This window comes from Pseudopodoces humilis, chromosome 3 (genome assembly GCF_049639895.1).
Source record: "Pseudopodoces humilis isolate 2021_Gansu_Grassland_sample_001 chromosome 3, ASM4963989v1, whole genome shotgun sequence".
In the NCBI taxonomy this organism is placed as follows: domain Eukaryota; kingdom Metazoa; phylum Chordata; class Aves; order Passeriformes; family Paridae; genus Pseudopodoces; species Pseudopodoces humilis.
Genome location: NC_142202.1, coordinates 13,466,499 through 13,486,505, shown reverse-complemented (window position 1 = coordinate 13,486,505; position 20,007 = coordinate 13,466,499). Strand labels below are relative to the sequence as shown.

At 38.9% G+C, this 20,007-nt stretch overlaps 1 protein-coding gene across 19 annotated transcripts in view; it reads right to left on the bottom strand.

Annotated features, from left to right (window-relative positions):
• The window catches only part of NRXN1 (neurexin 1), a 675,655-nt gene that overhangs the window by 270,719 nt on the left and 384,929 nt on the right, over nucleotides 1–20,007 (bottom strand). The gene's annotated exons all lie outside the window — the stretch shown is intronic.

Genomic DNA, 20,007 nt, shown 5'->3' with positions numbered 1-20,007 from the left:
CTGGAAAAGAACGATTTTGGGGTCTTTTAATTGGCCTAAACTTCGCCCATCAGATGTTTCCCTCCGTCTATTGGGGCACCGGCTGTGATTATCCGGTAATTACACACACGGTGCCGAACAAAGAGTTACCGGGATTTTCTCCGGCACCACTCAACTACCGCACCTCGGCAGCAAACTGGGCTGAAAAAAATCCTTTCTGGGCTGAGCCTGCCCGTTCCTCCGCAGCTGCAGGGCGGCGCCGGCAGCTCCCGCATCGCCACCCGGCGATGGACCCGGCGGGGCCCCGCCGCGGCGCTCGCCCCACGCCTACCCCCAAAACAGGGCGGAGGGCTACCCTACAGCACCACCACCACGCCCGCACAGACACACACACAGAGCCCAAGGTGCCATGGGAGCCGATGTCACGTTTATAAGCCAAGGCTCTGTATTCTGAGGGCCGTGCTATCGCCCCGCGGCGGGTCCTGCGCCGCCCGGAGCCGGGCGCGGAGGCGCAGCCCCTGCAGTACCGCACCTGGGCACAGCAGGGTGTGCGAGCCGCGCACTCCCGGCCCTCCTCTCCCTCCCCCGCTCCCAGCCTGCCGTAGATCTTGTGCCATGCCTTCAGCAGCATGAGATCATGGGTGCGGGGTGCGGATGCGTGAAAGCGAGAGGGCGAGCGGTGGGCGTGAGAATGTTTCCTTTTTTTTATATACATTTAGCGTTAATTTAAACGCAAACCGCTGCAATTCGCCGAGGCGCTAATTCCCGCGGGTGCGAAGGGAAGTCACAACCTTTGCTCAGCTGCGTAGGCTGAGGAAGGAGAAAGGCGTTTCGCCCCGGCTCCGCTCAGCCCAGGGCGGATCGCTCTGGTCGTGCCGGGGGCCGCTCACAGCGACGAAAGGGCCCCGAATCCCCGGAGCAGCGGCGAGAAAGCGGCAGCTCCTGCCCTGCCCCGGGGGCGGTGCTGGCCATACCCCTGCCCACCTGGACGCGGCGCATCGCAGCCTAGCCACGCACGCAAAGTTTCGCCGAGACACCGAGGTAAATGATAACAAAGCCGCAAGAGGAAAGCAGCACCGCCCGAGCCCTTTCTGCGCTCCCTGGAAGGGCAGACGCGCCCCGAAGGAAGCCCGCAGCCGCCCTGGCCCGGGGGAGCTGCCCTGAGAGGCGGGGACCACCCTGTAACACCCCGGCTCGCCAGAGAAAAAGGAGGCTTAGGAGGAAGTCAGGGACTTTTCCAACCTGCCTCCAAAAGCCTCTGTGTGAAAGAAGAAACACCGGTTTTCCAAACTATCAGCTTTCAACTGTCATGCACTGTCACCTCCTAAAAAAAAAATAAAAGACAATAAATTCTCAAAGTTTCGGAGTTAGGGAAAGAAGGAAAAAAAGGTATGAAACCTTAAAGAAATGTCAGCCTAGATTCGACAGCTCTCATAAAATTAAACCTCCTGATATATGTTTCCTGTTCATGCAAGTAATGTGTGTTAGAAATTTCATCCATAAATACCACTAGGTTTTCTATCAATCTGACTCAGGAAACAAAATATTTCAGTCACTGGAACCAGATTTTCATTAAACTGTTCACATGTTGCTGCCGTTTTAGAAACAGGCAGTAGTTAACTTGACTGTTCTTAATGATTCTAGACATCCTACAGACGAGGAACTTAAAATTGTTATCACTCCTCTGAAATAGGAAAGCCGGTATTGCCAACCGTGTAACCGTGTAACGATACAGTTGGCAACGCAGTTGTACGGATAAAATTTCACTTGCCAAGTCCTGTCTAGACTAACTTTGCTGGGCTGTGCTGTTTTAAAGCCGCCATCAGAAGCTGCACTGTGCTACCTTACAGCAGGAGTTTCCCTGCCGGAGCCCAGGAATGCAGGGCTCCATCCCCACTGGGGCATTCCCCATCGGGTGTAACCTTGCCGAGAGAGGCTTTCTGCAGATTCCTTCCAGCCCCAGCACAGTTTGTTCAACTTTGGTTGAAAATCCATTTTGGTGGATTCAGAAGGACTTTGTGGAAGCTGTGTTGGATATCTTCGTAGTTTGAGTACCTTAATCTAAATTCTTGCTCCATCTGCCATCTACTGTGCCAGGGAGGCCTAAAGTGCTTAAAAAACAAGGACAAATGAATAAAATGTTTAGGTACTTCCAAGGCACTTCATTTAATATTTCACTGAAGATAAAAGGGGTTTTTAAGCGGTCTACTTTATTAAATATGTACTATTTATGCAGAGCACATACACAATTCCTGCTAAAGTTTCCAGTTTCAATCTGTGCCTGGAGACTACTTGGTGAAGTTTTTTTTTTTTCATCAGATAGATTATAATGGGTCATTTTTAGGTGCTACATTATGATATTAAACACTTCTTAGGGATCGTTAAATTAATGAATTGTTTTGCTGCCGTGCATCCAAACCAAGGGTTAAGTACACAAAGGTCAAATCTTCACAAAACTATTTAGGCATCTAACTCTTCCTTAAGTGCCCGATTAAAGTGTGAATGGGGTGACTGCCCTCTAAGTAGGCATCTCTTTCTGGATCTGGTAATGTGATCAGCACCTTGGGTGTAGCAACTCTAATTTTAACAGCATTTGACATTTTTCTGGCTCTGCACTGTGAACCACAAACGAGAGAACTATCCAAGTTTCATGGGGGAGAAAGGTGATCTAACGCAGTGCAAGGGTGAGAAATGGGAGAGAATTAATTTGCAGAAAATATTAAAAGATTGAAAATGAAAAGAATACCAGGAAAGTGAAGAAGGAAGTGTATATGAAAGCAAGATGGAGACAGGAAGGCACAAGAGGGACATTCCAGTAAAATCCTCTCTAGTTTTTTTTTTTGGTGTTTTCAGCAAGCTAATAAAACTTCTTTCTGATTTGAAGCAAGTCCTGGTAGTCAGACACTTATACTTTTTGTGTGTTTTGATTTAAAGAAGGTGAGTGTTGGTCTCTTTCCTCAAGTAACAAGTGATAGAACGAGAAAAAAATGGCCTCAGGTCGTGATAGGGAAAGTTTAGATTGAATATCTGGAAAAATTTCTACAAGTGTTGTCAAGCACTGGAACAGGCTGCCCAAGGGGAACAGGCTGCCCAGGGAAGTGGTGAATTAATCATTCCTGGAAGTATTTAAAGACCTGTAGAGATTCAGATTAGATAATGGGAAGAATTTCTTTACTGTGAGGGTGGTGAGGCACTGGAACAGCTTGCCCAGAGAAGTGGATTCCCCATTCCTGGAAGTGTTCAAGGCTGGATGGAACTCTGAGAAACCTGGTCTAGAGGAAGGTATCCCTGTCCATGGCAGGGGGATTGGAACAAGGTAGTATTTAAGGTCACTTTCAACTCAAACCATTCCACATTCCTATGTAGCACTTAGGGACATGATTCAGTGGCCTTGACTGTGCTAGGTTAATGGTGATCTTAGAGGTCTCTTCCAACCTAAATGGTCCCATGATCCTGTGATTCTATTTAAAAAGTTTAATTGGGTGTTTGGCAGTTGGAGTTGGGCTTTTTAATGACAAGTAAGTTAAAAGATTCTGCAAGTAAAGCCTATGAAAAACAAAGGTAAGCAGCATTTCTTATTTAAAATGCTTGCCTTTTTTTACCCCCTGCTGACATAAGAGTATGAATTTTTGTTAGCTGAGGACTAATTGAAGTTGAAATAACCTGGTTTTAATCCCCAAGGACATAGAATTGTACTTCCAACACAATCAATGTGCCGGTTTCAGTCTGTGAAGGTTCACTCAAAGAATGAAGAAGTGGTACAAAAGAAGGCAATAAACAGTTTATGTAAACAAATAAATGTTCCACTGTAGGCCTAGCAAATAAAATATGAAAATGAACTCTAGTTCTCACAAGATAGTTTTTAGTATCTCAAGAAATTAGCTCAGTGAAATTAGTTCTATTTAACATTTATCCTGTGCAGGTCACATTGGTAGAAAACATGACTTTTAATCAAGGTATTTCCACCAAATGGACTCTGTTAATACTAGTGTGCAAGTATTTTTTTTTTTTTGAGCAAGAATATCCTTATTGTGAGAACACATCTTTCCCTGATTTGTTCTAGTGTCATTATGCTATAAACACCAAATGCTCCTAAAAGAAATTTCTACAAAGAAAAGAAAAAAGGACTCCTGTGAATATAGCTTACATTACTTCCTCAGATAAAATTAGATACTTCTTGCTGGTATGTCCATATCTCTCTGCAACAGTAGAAATAGAACAGCTAAGATGGACAGCTTCAGCAACACCAGCAAAACTGGAGTGCAGACCTTGCCTTAAGCCACAGAAGTTGTCAGTTAAATTCAGGGCTCCTTTTGGTTAAGTGCCACCTTATGCAACCAGGCTCCTCTGGCCACCTCCAGTTAATCCTGCACTTAGTGTTGTAACATCTGCTCTTAAACTCCTGAGCCTCAACTGCTGTTCAGCAAAACAATAAAAAAACCAAACAAACAAAAAAACCCAACCTAAAACACTTCCACAAATCTGTGTTTGTATTACAGGAATACTATGGAATTAACTATGGAGAGCTTTAACACACTAGCAATGTTTCATGTTCCAGGTTTTCCCTGCTGCTAGGCTTGGACTTTCCCTTAATTCGAAAACACATGGACATTCTGTGATTACAATTGAACAAATCAGAATTTATGTTTATCCAGCATACACACAGAGGCTTAGAGAAGAAAAGAGTCAAGCTACTGGTTCTTCTTTCCACTATAAACGCTGCTGATTTTAATGACTTATACACTGTATCTCCCAATACTTTTATTGATGTCTGGTAACAGTGGAGGTGGTAACTTTCCTCTTTTAAACAGCAGAGAATGTTCCTTTCAAAAGCCAGTTAATTGCAAGATGCTGAGCCAAGGCCTGTCATTCAAGTCCAGTTTGTGTCCCAAGCATAGATAACCTAGGGCAGAAACTGTTTACCTTATGCCAATAAACTTTGAACTAATTGAAGACTTACAAGGTAAAAAATATGATCCTAAGGGAATTAATGGAGTATTTGTACTGCCATAAAATGCACAGAAATTCAAAATTTTGGTAGCCATGTGAGAAAGGGGAGCTTACAAAGGAAAGGTAGGCTGCTTTCTCTGTAATGTTTCTCTGTCTATGCATAGTTCAAAACAAATCCTGGTACAGTTAATAAGTCTTTCTGTCCATCCAGATAGGCTTAAATCTTCATAATAAATGTTTCTTGACTCTGTGTGTATAATCTCTCTCTATATCTTTCTGTCAAAATCAAGATGATTTTCATTCTGTTTCATTTCAGTGAAGACATGCACATAAGCCAGATCTTTTCAATTTAGAACAGAAGGGGCTTGTGGAAGACATTTTGCACTGGGGAATTTTGGCTTTGAGGAGAAGGTCCCTCTTTGTCTGAAATAGCCCTGGTTGCTCCATAAGTCATTGGGGCACTTTGCCAGGTTTGTCCACCCTTACTTGAATCAGCCCTGGTTTGAGCTGGCTTGAGGAGGATGGCTCAGAATCCACTGCAGTGTGGCTTTTACTGGCTCCCAGTGCTGTGGTGCCACTTAATGTCTTTTTTTTTTTAGTTTAACCTGGGAAAAAGATTCCTAACATTTTGTGTAGCTTCCCCTTTTGACATCAATCTAAAGGCACAGGAAATAAGGCCAAGTCCACCTGTAGGTACATAAAGGCATTTAAGAGATTTGTGGTTCTGTAGCGAATGGTCTCTAGCCATGCTCTCTCTGGGCTATCACATGAGTGGTTAATTCCATGGGCAATTAGGCTGCTGCTGCAGAACCTGCAAAAGTCTCTCTGACTTCTCCCAGTGCTGCTGCATTGCCACAGAAAAGAGAGAACCCTGGTACAGCATGAATGCTTCTGATTTGAGCTCCTCAGCAAATACTCCAGCTAGAGACAGAAAGCAAGCCACCACAAAACCAGCTTATAAATTAGTCATCCAGAAGTTTGATGACAAATGCCAATAACAGAACCCAGTATTCTGCTCTTTTGTATCCAGTACAATCATACTAAGCATATACAAAACCTATTCCTTGATAAAGGCCCCCAGAAATGGAAAAAGTGTGTGTATTACAGAGTTTGCAGCACTTGATATTGTTTGCCATGCACAGTAACTGAGATGTTAAATGCCATGTCAAGGAAAGCTCACAATAGGCTCAGTGCAACAGCCACAAAATGGGTAAATTGAGTTTAAAGACCTTGCAAGGCAAAGTTGATTGCTTTTGTTTTTTTGGAGAAGGCCACTGGTAGCCAAGAGAGCCTTTATTGGGGTTTGTGGAGCACCTAAAGTCAGGACTGCATTTCTAAGCAGGGTTTCCTGACAGGATTTCTAAGATATCACTCATTATGACTCATGAACATCACACAATACCCCTCACTTTTCTGGCCTGGATCAAGAAGAGGATGTACAGTGAAGTTTCACCTCCTGCCTTCCTTGAACACAGTCCTGCTTCAGTCTTGGCAAAGAAAGGGATAAGATGCAGCCATGACTCTTTGTCCAGTGCAACACATTGCTTTAGACTCCAGACAGCAGTAGTGTTACAAGCCAGCTGTAGAAGGAACTGAATTTCAAAAGCAGAGTTGCAAGAAAACGACATTAACTTTTGGCAGTCATAAGTTGAAAATGTCCAAATACTTATTTAGCTTTAAGCTTCTTTCTTTCTTCTTTTTCTTTCCCCCAGAAAAAGTGTCACCGTTGTGCAGAACACATTTGTAACGCCAAGCAAATTTCCTATAGCTGAGTTATGAACCTCTGAACATACAGGTTTAAAATGAAAATGCTGACATAATCTTAAATGTAGTGGCACAAATACTGCCAACTACAATAATCCTTGTAATCTAATATATTAGCCCTAGGGGGATGGAGACTGAATTGCTGGTCTCAGACAGCCTTTCTGAGGCTCAATTCAAATTGCACAATTATTCTACATCCTTCAAGTTCTTTAAAATACATTTCAGATGCAGTATTGTACATTCCAAAATATTTGTTCTTCAGAGATTGATTTGACTTATTTTTCTACTTTAAAGAGATATATGACCTCGGAGGTATGTGAAAAATCATTAATCAAGTTTAGACTGTGTAACACTCTTTTGTGTGTGAAAGACTTACTTTTTTTTCTAGATTCCCTCAGTTATGTTGCCAAGGTGATTCCCCCAGAGAGCCATGTGTTTATCTTGACAGGTGTTAGCGAGATCTGGGGAATCTCAGTGGAATTGTTACTGGTTGCTTTGAGGTACAGTAGAAAACATTAAGTCTGCAAACTAATGAACTTACCTTATTGCATTCTAAATAAAATAAACCGCAGAGTAAGTTGGATTAATCTACTAATGCCTTTCTAATGAAGCTTTCATTGGGCATATGGTGTGGTCTTGCTACTTTCCTCACATAGCTAGCACAAGCTAAAACTCAAAATGAAATGTACGTGTACCTCTTCTGTGAGATACCAGTCTCAAAAACTTGCTGTCAGAATTATATTCAGACTACTATTTTACTGGCATAACCTCTGATTATTGTTTGCAAGACTAAATGGATTAAAAAAAACAAGAAAGCAATCAGATTAAAAAAGAAAACAAGAGACACCAGTGGTAGGAAAAGAGGAAGCACAACTTACACTGCTGTTCCCAGGGAAAATTTAAAACCACTGCTGGTAACTTACAATTACTCTAAATTTCAATCTGTGACCTGTCCCAACAATGTCAGAGAATTCTTGATTAAGTACTGTAATTTCCAAAGCAAAATAACCATTCTTTAGTTAGAGTCCATTTGTATTTTCCAGTACCCAGGTGTAACACTCTATATTTTTACAGTGCATATTAGAAGAAATAAAACAATAGGTGCTTTTAACAAAAAAGAATGAGTCTTAAGCAAGGTGAAACAAAATACCATCATTTCTAATTGCCATTTTCTTTCTCTCTGTATATGTACAAGATCAGGACACAAGAAAAACACATTCCTTAGCAACATTCATTTTCTGGGAGCATGCTGCTGAATTTAGGTATTAAACCATAACGACATCTCAAAGAATAGCAATAGCTCATATACTTCAGCTTTGATATACTGCTTAGAACCCTTAATCTCCTCTTTTCAGATTTCCACATAAAGTTTTACTCTGCTTCCATATTTGCAAATTCCCATTTGAGACAAAAACATCTTTTCATACACAAGCTCCTCCCTGCCCTTTATTTACTTCAACAACAAATTGGCATCCAAATTTTTTTTCTTTTTCTTTTTTTTTTTTTTTTCTTTTTGTGGAGGATAAGGAAATAGATACAGTGAAAACACAGTGAGAACACAGTTTCTCTTTCTCTCAGTACCAGCAGCCAGAAACAGTGGAAAGCAATGGATCATGAAGAAAAGCAATTTCCTACTTCAGGGATTAAGCAATACTCTCTTTTGTAATGTTAAATGAAAGTTTTAGTTATTTTTTTCCAAGTAATGCAGACTTCCCCCCCCAATGTAAATAAATATGTGCTGGAAAAGCTCCAAGAGTCTCAAACACATCACTTTCTAGCCAATCAATAATACAGAGAAAACCCTTTGTGTTGTGCTTCTTTCAGCAGACTTATTGATAGGGCAAGAAAAATTAAGCTACTACAGAAGCCAAAGGTAATTAACTTAACGAGAGAGAAAATCTGATGATATATATATATACATTCTGTTCTTTTTTTTAAGGACAGATATAGGGGAGTCATACACAGGAACCAGACTTTTGGGGAAGCATTCAAGTAGGGACAGCTATCTGCATTTTACTGGCACATCCAGTGACAACGCAATATGGATCACCTGTTGTGGTGATTGATGGCTGGACTATCAGGTGAGGTACCACACCCTCCCCTAAAACATGATCCTACAATCCTCTTAGGTAGTATGGAAAATGTGGAATTTCTACAACCTGCCTCTGCCACAGTTTTTCAAAGTGCAGCCTTGGACAAATCACTACAAAGCATCTGCCATTTAATGGCTAACTGGCAAGCTGGGTCGCTATTACCAGTCCCAAAGATAAAGGGTATTTGCATGAGCGAGCCTTGGTGGAATTACACCCTCCACACCAACGCTGAAAGTTTCCAAATCTTTAATCTTCCAGCACTATTAAACAGAATACCACAGGATTAAGTCTTCTCCACCTACAATTTTTTTGTCTATAAAGCTCTAACAAGAATATTCAGTGCAACTTTAGAACCAATGCTCTGCTTAAAGCACTTTAAGATCGCTTCCTGATGAATGCCACTGTGTAATAACTACAGAAGCGTGGGCCTCCCTCAATTTTTATACACAGATAGATGGCAATCCTGTAAATATTTGATCAACTTTGCTTAAAGGGACAATTTGTATGGGAAAACATTACCACCGTAAAGAAACTTTGTTGGCCAAGCTTGTTCTCCTTAGCATATATGGAAATAATAGCTGCAAATATCAAGAGATTTGAAACAGAAAATAATTTTATTCATACCTGTGTTTTAGTTTTAATGAATTACATTTAAACAATTCCTAGCTAAAATAAAGGGCCTGCTATATAATTAAAATGAAGAGTCACAACCAGCTTATCTTTAAAAGCAGGTTGTAACAGGAAAGAAAATCCAGGACTTCTCAGCTGCAATTTTATGGCTCTATCAAAACTTGCCGAATTTTACCTATTTATTTCAGTGCATAATAAAAGATGTTCTCAGAGAAAAAATGTGCAATGCATACATATTTTTAAAGGCTTAGAAAGCTAGCAGCTTTCCTTCAACACCCTTGGATCTAATTTTGTTTCTAACAAGTAAAATGAGAAGAATGGGGCCCTAGAAAGGATTATGGCTTGAAACCTGCTCTTTGAATCTTTGCACATGCTAAAGCTGTCACAGATTTGAATAGAAAAGATGGGTGGTCTGCTGACCATCTTTGGTCACAGAGCTGAGCATTACTGCCCAGAGAAAGCTTACGGGTTTTGTCAGGAAGGTTTCAGAAACCACTGTATTGAACCACCAGCCTATAATAGCTCTTCCACATTTCACAGGATGTCAGTTCCTGGAGCTGTTTTTCCTTTGATGCACACAAAGTACTGCCAGTAATTTCAATCAGAATTATGCCGTGCACTGGAGGAAGACAATCACATAATATGAATTATCACGTTCTTTCCATATCCCTGCCTCTCACAGAACTGCTGGTTTGTTAGAGGAGTTGGTACAGTGTATGCTACTGATCTGTGGCTGCTTTGTTTAAAAAAAGCTTAGTACTGGTGTAGTCCTTCTCATCCAGATATATCAAAGCACTTTATAAAGCAGCAAAAGGAGTGGAACCAAGAAAAGACTTACAGTGAAACCCTTCTTTTATTTTTCATTTGGTAACATGAAATGCTCTCAGATTATTTGTATTGAAAAATAAAGGGAACATTATGAAAATTAAAGAATCGTGCTGTAAAAAATGGCTTCATTTTTAAAACAATGTTCCCTTTCATAATTTTTGTGGTGTTAGTTAAAGTTAAATGCCTTTTCTTTGTTGCTATTTTTCAGTTGGGATTGAACATATCTTCTTTCAAATACTTTCTTTTCAGAGAGACCTCTAAACCTAAGATTAGTTAATTCTTGTAACTCCAAATCAGGGCACTTCCCTCAATAAAACTCTTGATGCACTTGCATTGCATGGGACAATGAGGAACAATCCTTTGGCTAAGAGTGAAAATCTACACCAAAATTACACAAAGGTTCATGAATCAGAGCACAAGCAAGAGCAACGCTTGTGTTGCTGCAAACTTTTGAGCTCCAAAACACACGTGGTGGTCAAAACCCACAAAGTGAGGGCTGAAGGACAGGTTGTTTCAGCAAACATCCCACTGACCTGAATGGAATTTACCCAAGTCAAAGGCCTGGGCTCTGCCTTATTGTTGAAACATTCCAGCAAAATCAATATGAGCTATAAATTATTAGAAGCCATTTTTAATTCTCACCTGCTTTGCACTAATGATCAATTTATCATTAATGCAGAAAGAGATGTAAAGCAATGTCTATGCCATTAAAATAAATATCCATTAGCTGCAGAGTGTATCCCACAAGTGAATTTTCTTCTTGTGGAATTCTTCCAGAACACTGGATCTATATACAGTATAATATAATGATATTTAACTGGTAATGAGCTATTGAATTGCACAGGAGGAAATAGCTTACAACCTTAAAAACTTCTAAAGTAACTTCTCTAGTCAGGATGGGCTTCAATTATACAGTTCAGTATATGAAAAAGTTTTTTTGTCTATAAAATGCATCTCTCTTAGTTTGCATTTCTTTCATTTTTTTCATCAAAGAAGATTTATAATGTGCAAGCAATACAGTAAAGGCTTCCTTCTACTAAAGAAACTCAGAAATACGCAGATTCATAACATCAGTTTTCCAGAAGGAAAATTCTCATTATGCATTTGAAGAAGTTTGCTTATTCCTTTCCAGTACAGTTTGCAATGTAAATGTTTTAAATGTGACTAGCAGCAGGGAATTCCTGTGTCATTACTCAGTACAGACCCAGGTGGTAAAGAACAGTTAAGTTTTTATTAATTTATTTAGACTCCCTAATTTAATTTCTTTGTTTGAGAAGGACAAACTAGTGTACCACTGAGGTTTTTGGTCACAGTGCTGAGATCAGCAGGTTATTTCATCAGTCTTTAGCCACAGACACATAAACCCCATTAGGAAGTTTTCTGACCTGGGTGACTATAAAAACAAGGAGTGAGAAAACTCAGAGCATTGACACAAAACCAGCCATTAATCTCCAAAGCATATCTCTCTCCTGACAAAAAGAGATTATCATATTTCCGGTTGTTGGTGAAGGGGATGACTCAAGCACTCTGAAATCAGTATGTTGATCACTGATCTCATGGCAAACAGGAACTTCTTTTTCCATGTCTCTTTTCAGCTGATTAATCTCCAATAAAACTTGATCATATTTGCCTAATAGATATGTGGCAGGGTGAAATGCTTGCTACTTCTTTTCCCTTTAGTTGCCTGGTTTTAGTGTGAGCCTGTGTGCCTGAACGTGGTTCAGGGTGACACCGTGAGTCGACATCTGCTCACAGCATATTGGAGTGCACAAACACAAGCAGAGCCTGCAAAAATGTGAAGCAATTCTCCCTTTCATCTCGGCATTAACAAACCCTCAGCAGAAATACAGGTACAAATTTGGACATTACAACCCAGGAAGACACGAGCCTATTGAGAAAAATGTGGGGAGAGCAACATGACCAGAGTCTAAGGAACAGAGGCTTCAATAAAGCTTGAAAAATTAGGCTAGAAAGGAGACAACTGAGATTGAACATGATAATAGCTTTCAAATGCATGAAAGGCTGTTTCTAAAGAATAAGGAAATCACCTGTTCTCAATCACAGTGATGGACAGGACAGAAAGAAATGTGCTAAATTGCAGCAATTAAGATTCAGGGTAGGTATTGTAAAAACCTTCTCAACAGTGAGGATAGTGAGGTGCTATAAAAGATCACCTAGAAGATGGTGGAGTCTTCACTATTAGAATTACTTCTGAACAGCATAGTCTTCTTGGCACTACTCAAATATAATTTATTACCTTTTCAGGACTGGGACAATGTCCTGCACTCCCTTTCATCTTTAAATTCCTACAAATAGCACTCCTGCATGCAATCATTTTTGCTAGAAATTGTTAAACGGCAGAAATAAAAATATTCTCTACTGGGCCTCCCCTAGCCCATGTTGGTACAGAAATAAGTCGGAGGAAATTTCTTATCCACACCCATTTTTTTTTGCCCCATGTGATGTTACTAGAGATGACAGGTCTATTTGCCTGTTTGATGCAGAAGACAACAATGAGAATAACCAACCTTATCTAGGCCGATAATAAACAAATGAATAAAAAGCAAATCGCACTGCACCACAAATTCCTTTGCTAGATCACAAAACAAGACCAAATGAATTCAAGAAAGGAAAATGCATCAGGCACAGAGATTTAAGATGAGTAGAAAAGAAGTTGCTCCATACACTTGGGTTTTGGAAGAATAGCCTGTGATATCTATATATCTATATCTATACTATCTAGATATATCTCTATCTAATCTGTATCTATCTATATATATCATCCATATCTATATCTATCTATATCTATATATCTCCATGTATGTGCTTCCCACCTTTTAACATGGACAAAAGTTGTCATGATTAGATCTTATTTCCTAAAGTTGGACCATGTCATTAACTATTACATAGTGTGCATGAGGTTCAAATATGGTCCTGCTCCTGGACTCATTGGGCTCAACAGTATTCATTAAATAGTCTGTTCTCATGGGATTCAGCTTCTAGTCATGCTGTTTAGCCTTGAAACTTGTAATTTCAAGTAATTTTAATTCTTTACTTGAATTACATTGAATTACAATGTTTTAGTGGACAATATTGTCCACATCATCCTGTAAATGATTTTACATCTCTGAGTGGTTCAGAGTTGGAAACTGTGGTGTCCTATTTGAAATTTCATGGAGCCATTTACATGTGCTAAATGAAGCAGCACCCAGTGCTCATCCAGATTTGGACAACTGTGCATGAATCTTTCAAAAGTGAACTAAAACATGATCAAAATAACTCGCTCCAAAATATCAATTTGAAGCTTGAATAAAATTTGCTTGCAATAGTTGTGAGGGGGAAAACTGTAGTGTCAGCACAGCAGAGGGTTAGGGTTATGATCTATTGCTACTGAGGATAGGAAGGAATAGAAATTCCCTCTCCCTTCCCCAAGTTATGTCTCTGTAAATTTCCATGTTACATCCTTGACAAGTCTCCTAGTATTTGTAATTTCTTCTCTTTCTCCCTGGTAATTTGCACTAATATGAAGAGTGAGAGAAATCTCCAGAGCAAGTTCCTTTACTCACAGCTCCCTTTGGAGAAAGAACTTTGCCTTTTTGCTGGTATATCAAGTATCTCAAGATTTGTCCCTCATTTATTAAATTCACTGGAGATCACCACGGCTATTGAATTTCTTTTCTGCAGGATACTCTCTTGTTAGTAATTCCCTGTCCACTGTTCTTCAAAGAAACAGTTTTCTTTGATCCATATTATAACCAAATCTCCACAACTTGAAAATAAACCTGTTGTTCCTCATTCCTCCACTGCTGATGACTGTATTTCCAGTCAAGACCATTCTCTCAAAATACACTTTTCAAGGATGTGAGCCTTTTCTCACACCTTTTGTATTACCTTCCTGCTTCATAGAACTTTTCTGTACTAATCTGAATACAGGTTTTAAAACAATTAATTGATGTTTCTATTCCAGATACTTCAGCAAGACAATATATCTAGAAAATATAAACCATCTAAATAATGCAGGAACTGCGATAAACAAAATGAGAACAGTTGGATAAAAATAGATCTCATTATTATCTAACCAAATTCACAGCTGCAATGTCATACCCATCGAATTCAAGAATCAACATCACTAGAGAAATGAGAAAAACCTTTCCAATAGGAGGCCATCAAAAGATCCAGGGAATATGGAAGGAGTATTGAAAGAAATTAGCAGAAGACCCCAAAACTGAAGTCCCTAGTATATTAGAAAATTGAAGCTAAGAACGTTTTACTTTGCAGACTCTGATTCTAAGAAAGGATCCAAGCAACTGCAGAATACACAACAGCAAAATCTGGTGTTTCACAATTATTTCTTTCCCTATGTACTTATGAAATACATGTTTAAATTTAGTGCTGCTCTTCTTGGAAAGGAAAGTAAAGCTTTTTCCATCATATTTCAGAAAAGCTTCAGAACTGAAATGGAATACATTTCAAATGGAAAGATCAAAGTTACTGTGTTTCATCCCAGAACACACAAAGTTTAAGAAATTTTTTTTTTTTTTCCAGAAGTGTTTTGATCCTGATTTCTTATACATGGGGAGGTTGAATTTTTGCCAAGTTTCATGAAAAACTATGCAGTTTCATTGATTCATAACTGTCCAATTATATATAATCTTTGCTTACTGCTCCTGAACAAGGACAATTTTCATGTCATTATTTTCCTTCTGGTTTCCAGCAAGCCAAGCATCACTTGTTTCAACAGAACATCATTATGGGTTGCTTTTCTCTCCAAATACATTTTCCAGTGGATCATGTTAATAAAAAGAAAGAAAAAAAAAAAATAACACAAAACCAAACTGAGAGCAAACAAACCCTTTAAAAATGGCAACAAAACCACTGCAACAGCAGTACAGCTGGGATGCAAGCTTCTCTGCCTCTGAGAATTCATCCAGTCTGCATGGGGAATGTTGACTGCTGGGCAGACTACCATAGCTAGAAAAGAGCATGGGGAAATGAAATGAGAAGGACAAAGAGTTGGGAGTGGGGTGTGTGTGTACACTTGTTTGCCTGCATGTGTGAGAGAGAACAAGGAAAAAGCTCTATTTTTGGGTTTATGTATCCTTTGCAATATTTCAGAGGTTAGGAAGTCCCCAAGAAAGCTTCTGCTCATATCCCTTCCTGATTAAGGCAATAAACATTGAAGTAATCTCATATTCACGAGTAATTTTCTAAATAAAAAAAGCAGACATTTTTAGAAGGACTTTAGCTAAACAATCATGGACTACTTAGGATAGGCCAGGTTCCCTTTACTTAACACATGCTTTGTTGAAGCTTTCTGAGATAGCTATTGTATACTTTAAGCATCCAGACCCACTATCACATAATTAACCCAATGAAGTTATACTTTCAGAACAGTCCACTAGGTATGAGTTTTTCCTTTTTTTTTTTTTAATTTTATTTTTAGAGTGGTTTACAGTTAACAATGTCATTAGCAGATTAATATTGTTGATAGGACCTATCTCCTTTCCACCCTCTCCTTTTTAAAGTTTTGTAAGCTTTGATTTCAGGAACCTCTCACTTACACATTTACAACAACATGAAGTAGTATAAGCCACACAATTATTGCATCTACAGATGCAATTGCATAATCCTCCACAGAGAATGACATGTACACTCTGAATGACATCTATAACTGAAAATGTAGTAGGGTGAAAAGCAGATGGAACAGACAAGAATCCTCTGGTCTCAGTTCAAACAACAGGAAAGCATTCTGCTTTTCACATGGAAAAGAAAAAGCAGCCCAAGTTGCTTCACAAGTTTAGAAATCATAACAAACCCATTTGGGGATTATAGCCTTAAATTTATATTTGAATATGTAGCCCCTGGGCCACAAGCCCATAGCTTGTAGCTACATATACCTACAGGTTACACATAGCTTGTAGCTCACAACTACAGCTATAAGCCCCTAAGTCTGGGGCTCACAAACTCTGCTAAGAAACTTTCTAATAAATGCATGTGTTATTTTATTATCCTGGAACAATCTAACTATAAGTGGCTGTAGACTCTTAAGGAGTTGGAGTGCAATAATAAATGTGGTCACAGTCACAGATTAACTAACTTGTTCTTTTGTTCTGCAAGGCTCCTGTTGCTGAATCCATCAGTGTTATCCCATTAGCAAAGCAGCACTTTCCTCTGCTGTCACATGAAACACAAAGGATTGTGAATAAGCTCTGAAGGATCACACAGGGAACAACATAACACTCCAGGCCTGTTTTCCATCACCACCACAGGACAGCAGACTGTGAGTGGAAGAGACCTGATGGAGCCACGCCAGCCACTAAAGAGGGATGGACAAGAAACTCTGCAGCACTTTTCAGCTGCATTTTGGTGGACACTCCCATCTGATGCTTTTCAGTGCTTTGTACAACTTTTGGGCAGACGAGGTTCAGGCTGGAGTCACCATTTCAAGCTCAGTAGGTCTGATTTATCCTTTAAGAATATCTGTATTCAAAAATTATGTTCCTGATTCATTCCATTAGACTATTTTCACTGAAGCTTTCTTGAGATATTTCTGAAAAATTAGGAGCTTTCATTTTTCAAGTAAGATGGGCTTATTTGCTATACAGTCCTTCTGCCTTTCTTGTATCTGCTCTCATTCTAATTCTCATACAGAGACTGACACCAGTGCTGATGATAATGACACTGGCAAACATGCATACAGAATTAAGCTAGAATGTGCTAGAATTAGTACCAGCATCCTTGTTATTTCTCCCCAAAGGAAGGAGAGAATAAGATTTCCCTCCCCTCTCCTCAATTAGCTTTCTTTTCTTCTACTGTAAGTAAATGCAGAATATATATATATATATATATATATAATAAAAGCAAAAGTGAAAGTGAGGTTCACCTGCAATTCAGTTAGTGATGCTGAAGGCTAAAATGCTATAAACAGCATGCACAAACAATAAACAATAGCTCTCTTAAAAGGGCATATACTATTTCCAATGACATTTTTTAAAGCAGTCCTGTTAATTTTATTGTATTTGCAAATCTTCAAATAATTGCAAAACAGTAAAAAATATTATGCATTCCAAAGCAGTTTTGAATTAGGGAATCAATGAGTTTGTATTGTAAAATATCTTACCAAATATCAACTATGAACAATAAATGTCAAACAAATCAACAATAAACATTAAACCTTGGTACTGGGGGACTTGTAATGCATATAGACAAAGAGGAAGACTAAGTAGTTAATAATTTCTTGTATCTGTCCTTGTTTTAAAAGGTAATATGAAAGTATTTCTCTTGGGTTCCATTCCCTTCAAGTCAGACACACAAACACACATAAATTTTAATGAGCCACTTCAGGGAGCTGATACTGAATAACTGAAAAACTTGACAGACAATAGATACAAAGGCAAGTGCTTAAAAAGCCAAAACAATGGGTCAAGTCTAATCTGTACCTGTGTGAATTAGGGTTTCAAGATTGAGTGTGATTTGATTTAGAGCAACAATGGAAGCCCTATCACTGGTGCTGAAAGGAGGATATCCAGGAGAATACTTTTATCTGCCTATGGTACCAGAACAGGAGCACAGTTTGACTCAGTCTGCATCAGAGGTGAAATGCAAGGCATCCTTTTATCAGCCAAACAACCTGTAATAACCTTGGGAGGAATTACTTGGGAAAAGATGAGGGCTGCTACAGCCACCTCCTTTTACACTTTCTCCACAGACTGGTGCAGGTGTTATGAAGTCCTGGTTGGACTGTGTAAATTCCCCCTAATCAGGCCAACTCAGGATCCTGACTACTTGTTGGAAAGACTGTCATGAAATATCTCTGAGTACTCAGGAGTACCCACCTTTGAAACACCATTTCTCTCTCTGCAGCCATATGGAATTCAGGCCTATTCTCTGCTGCTGCAAATAGAACTGAACAAATAATTGACTTGCTGGCTCTTTTCCAAAGCCAAAAGAAATAGTTGTTGCAGTTTCTCTAAACCCTTTTATCCCAGTAAAATGAAAATGCTTAGTATTTTATGATTTTAGATTTTGCTGCGTTTAATGTTAAACTCTCTTTTAGAAAGAAGCTTTTTAAAAGGTGTGATTTAAAAAAAATGAATATTGCATTATTTTTGTTGATGTGATTTAAACCCATCTACACAAAGCAGTGAATTGTTTCAGCTGGGAGGAACTCTAACCCCTCCATTCACTTGGCAGGCTTTCCAGAGTTTGTAAGCACTAGGTGCATATTCTGGAGTTCACATGAACAACTGGAGCTCTGCAGTGCAGGCTGGACCTTTGACCACTCGGATTTACTTGTGAACATTTGTTCCTTTATTGTCTTTGATGATATAACCGACTGCACTAATTTTGGATGTAATTGTAGGTAAGCATGGTGTTTGACCATCTGTTGCAGTGTCTATAAAAAGATTTGTACTTGTACAATACATTTAAATTCCAATAAATAAAGTTGAACAACTAAGAACATGCCTGGAAAGGAATTTTTTTGAGATCAAAACTTTACTCATATAAACAGATCCATTAATTTGAAAGCTTTCTGTATGTAACAAGCTGTACATTTTGACTGCTGCACAGTATGTGTGATGTTCCAGTGTACGTGATATTGCCCTCCTCCTCTCCCCCTGTTTTATCTGTTCACATCTAATTTTGTGACCTTTTCTCTTTTGGTTTAGATATATCCTGCTGATCTTGCTGAATGTATCAGGTTGTGAAGTAAAACTCTGAAACAAACAAGTCCCAAACCCATCCTTACTGCTTTTCATTTTAATTTGTAAGTAAATCCAGAAAATTACTAAGGGAGAGAAAAGATCAAGATAAGGAGTTAATTGTATTGCTCTTTCATATGGAAAAATAGTACTAGTCAAAATATACTGTGGATAAATTTTCTCAAAATTAAGCACTAAAACACTACAGGAAGAAGAATTATCATGAATCCTAGCACTAAACCCTTAGAAAACATGAGTATTTTTGTCATTGAATGCCATAATTTCAAATTATCATGATGAAGTTTCCTTTCATTCATGAAGGACAAGAGAAGAGAATTGTTTTAAACCCCCTTTTTAAAAGCAGTTTTTAAAACTACATTAGACTTGCACGAAATGCTATTTTACAATAATTGAATTGATTCCATTCACAAAGAGATCCTTGCTAGTCACCACTGAACTATTTTTATGATTTATATATTTATATATTTTATATCTATAAATAAATAAATAAATAAATAAATAAATATTAGCTAGTTATTTGGGTTTGCTTGTGTTTTATTTTTATTTTTTTTTAATAGGGATTCCTTAATTGTAACATACAAACCCAAAATAAGAAATGCTTAAGTAGCCTGGTATGTGACCTAGTAGTGTTCCTTTTCTGTTTTTCATCAGAAACACCTTTCAGTAGAAACTTGGAAGAAGACAATAACAGGAAGTTTAAAACTTATAAAAGCTTATGAAAGTAGCAAATAAGACAGCAGATACAAGTAAAGAAACACAGCAATACCTGGGACATCCCAGAGTACATCAGAGAGCCTTCAGAACAGGGGAAAGCTAGAGAATTAGAAGTGATTAATACAGAGTGCACTGAAGGGATCTAAAACTGTGTCTACTCAGATAGTCTAACCTGCTCTTGAATTCTAAAATATTCTTTGACATACCTTCAGTTTGCTCATGGAAGTATCTTGTGTAATTAAGGCCTGGGTTCTGGAGCCTGAGCTTTCGTTTCCTGGGGATACTGGGTAAATGCCTAAGACCAGAGGCATAGTGCTCCCCACAGA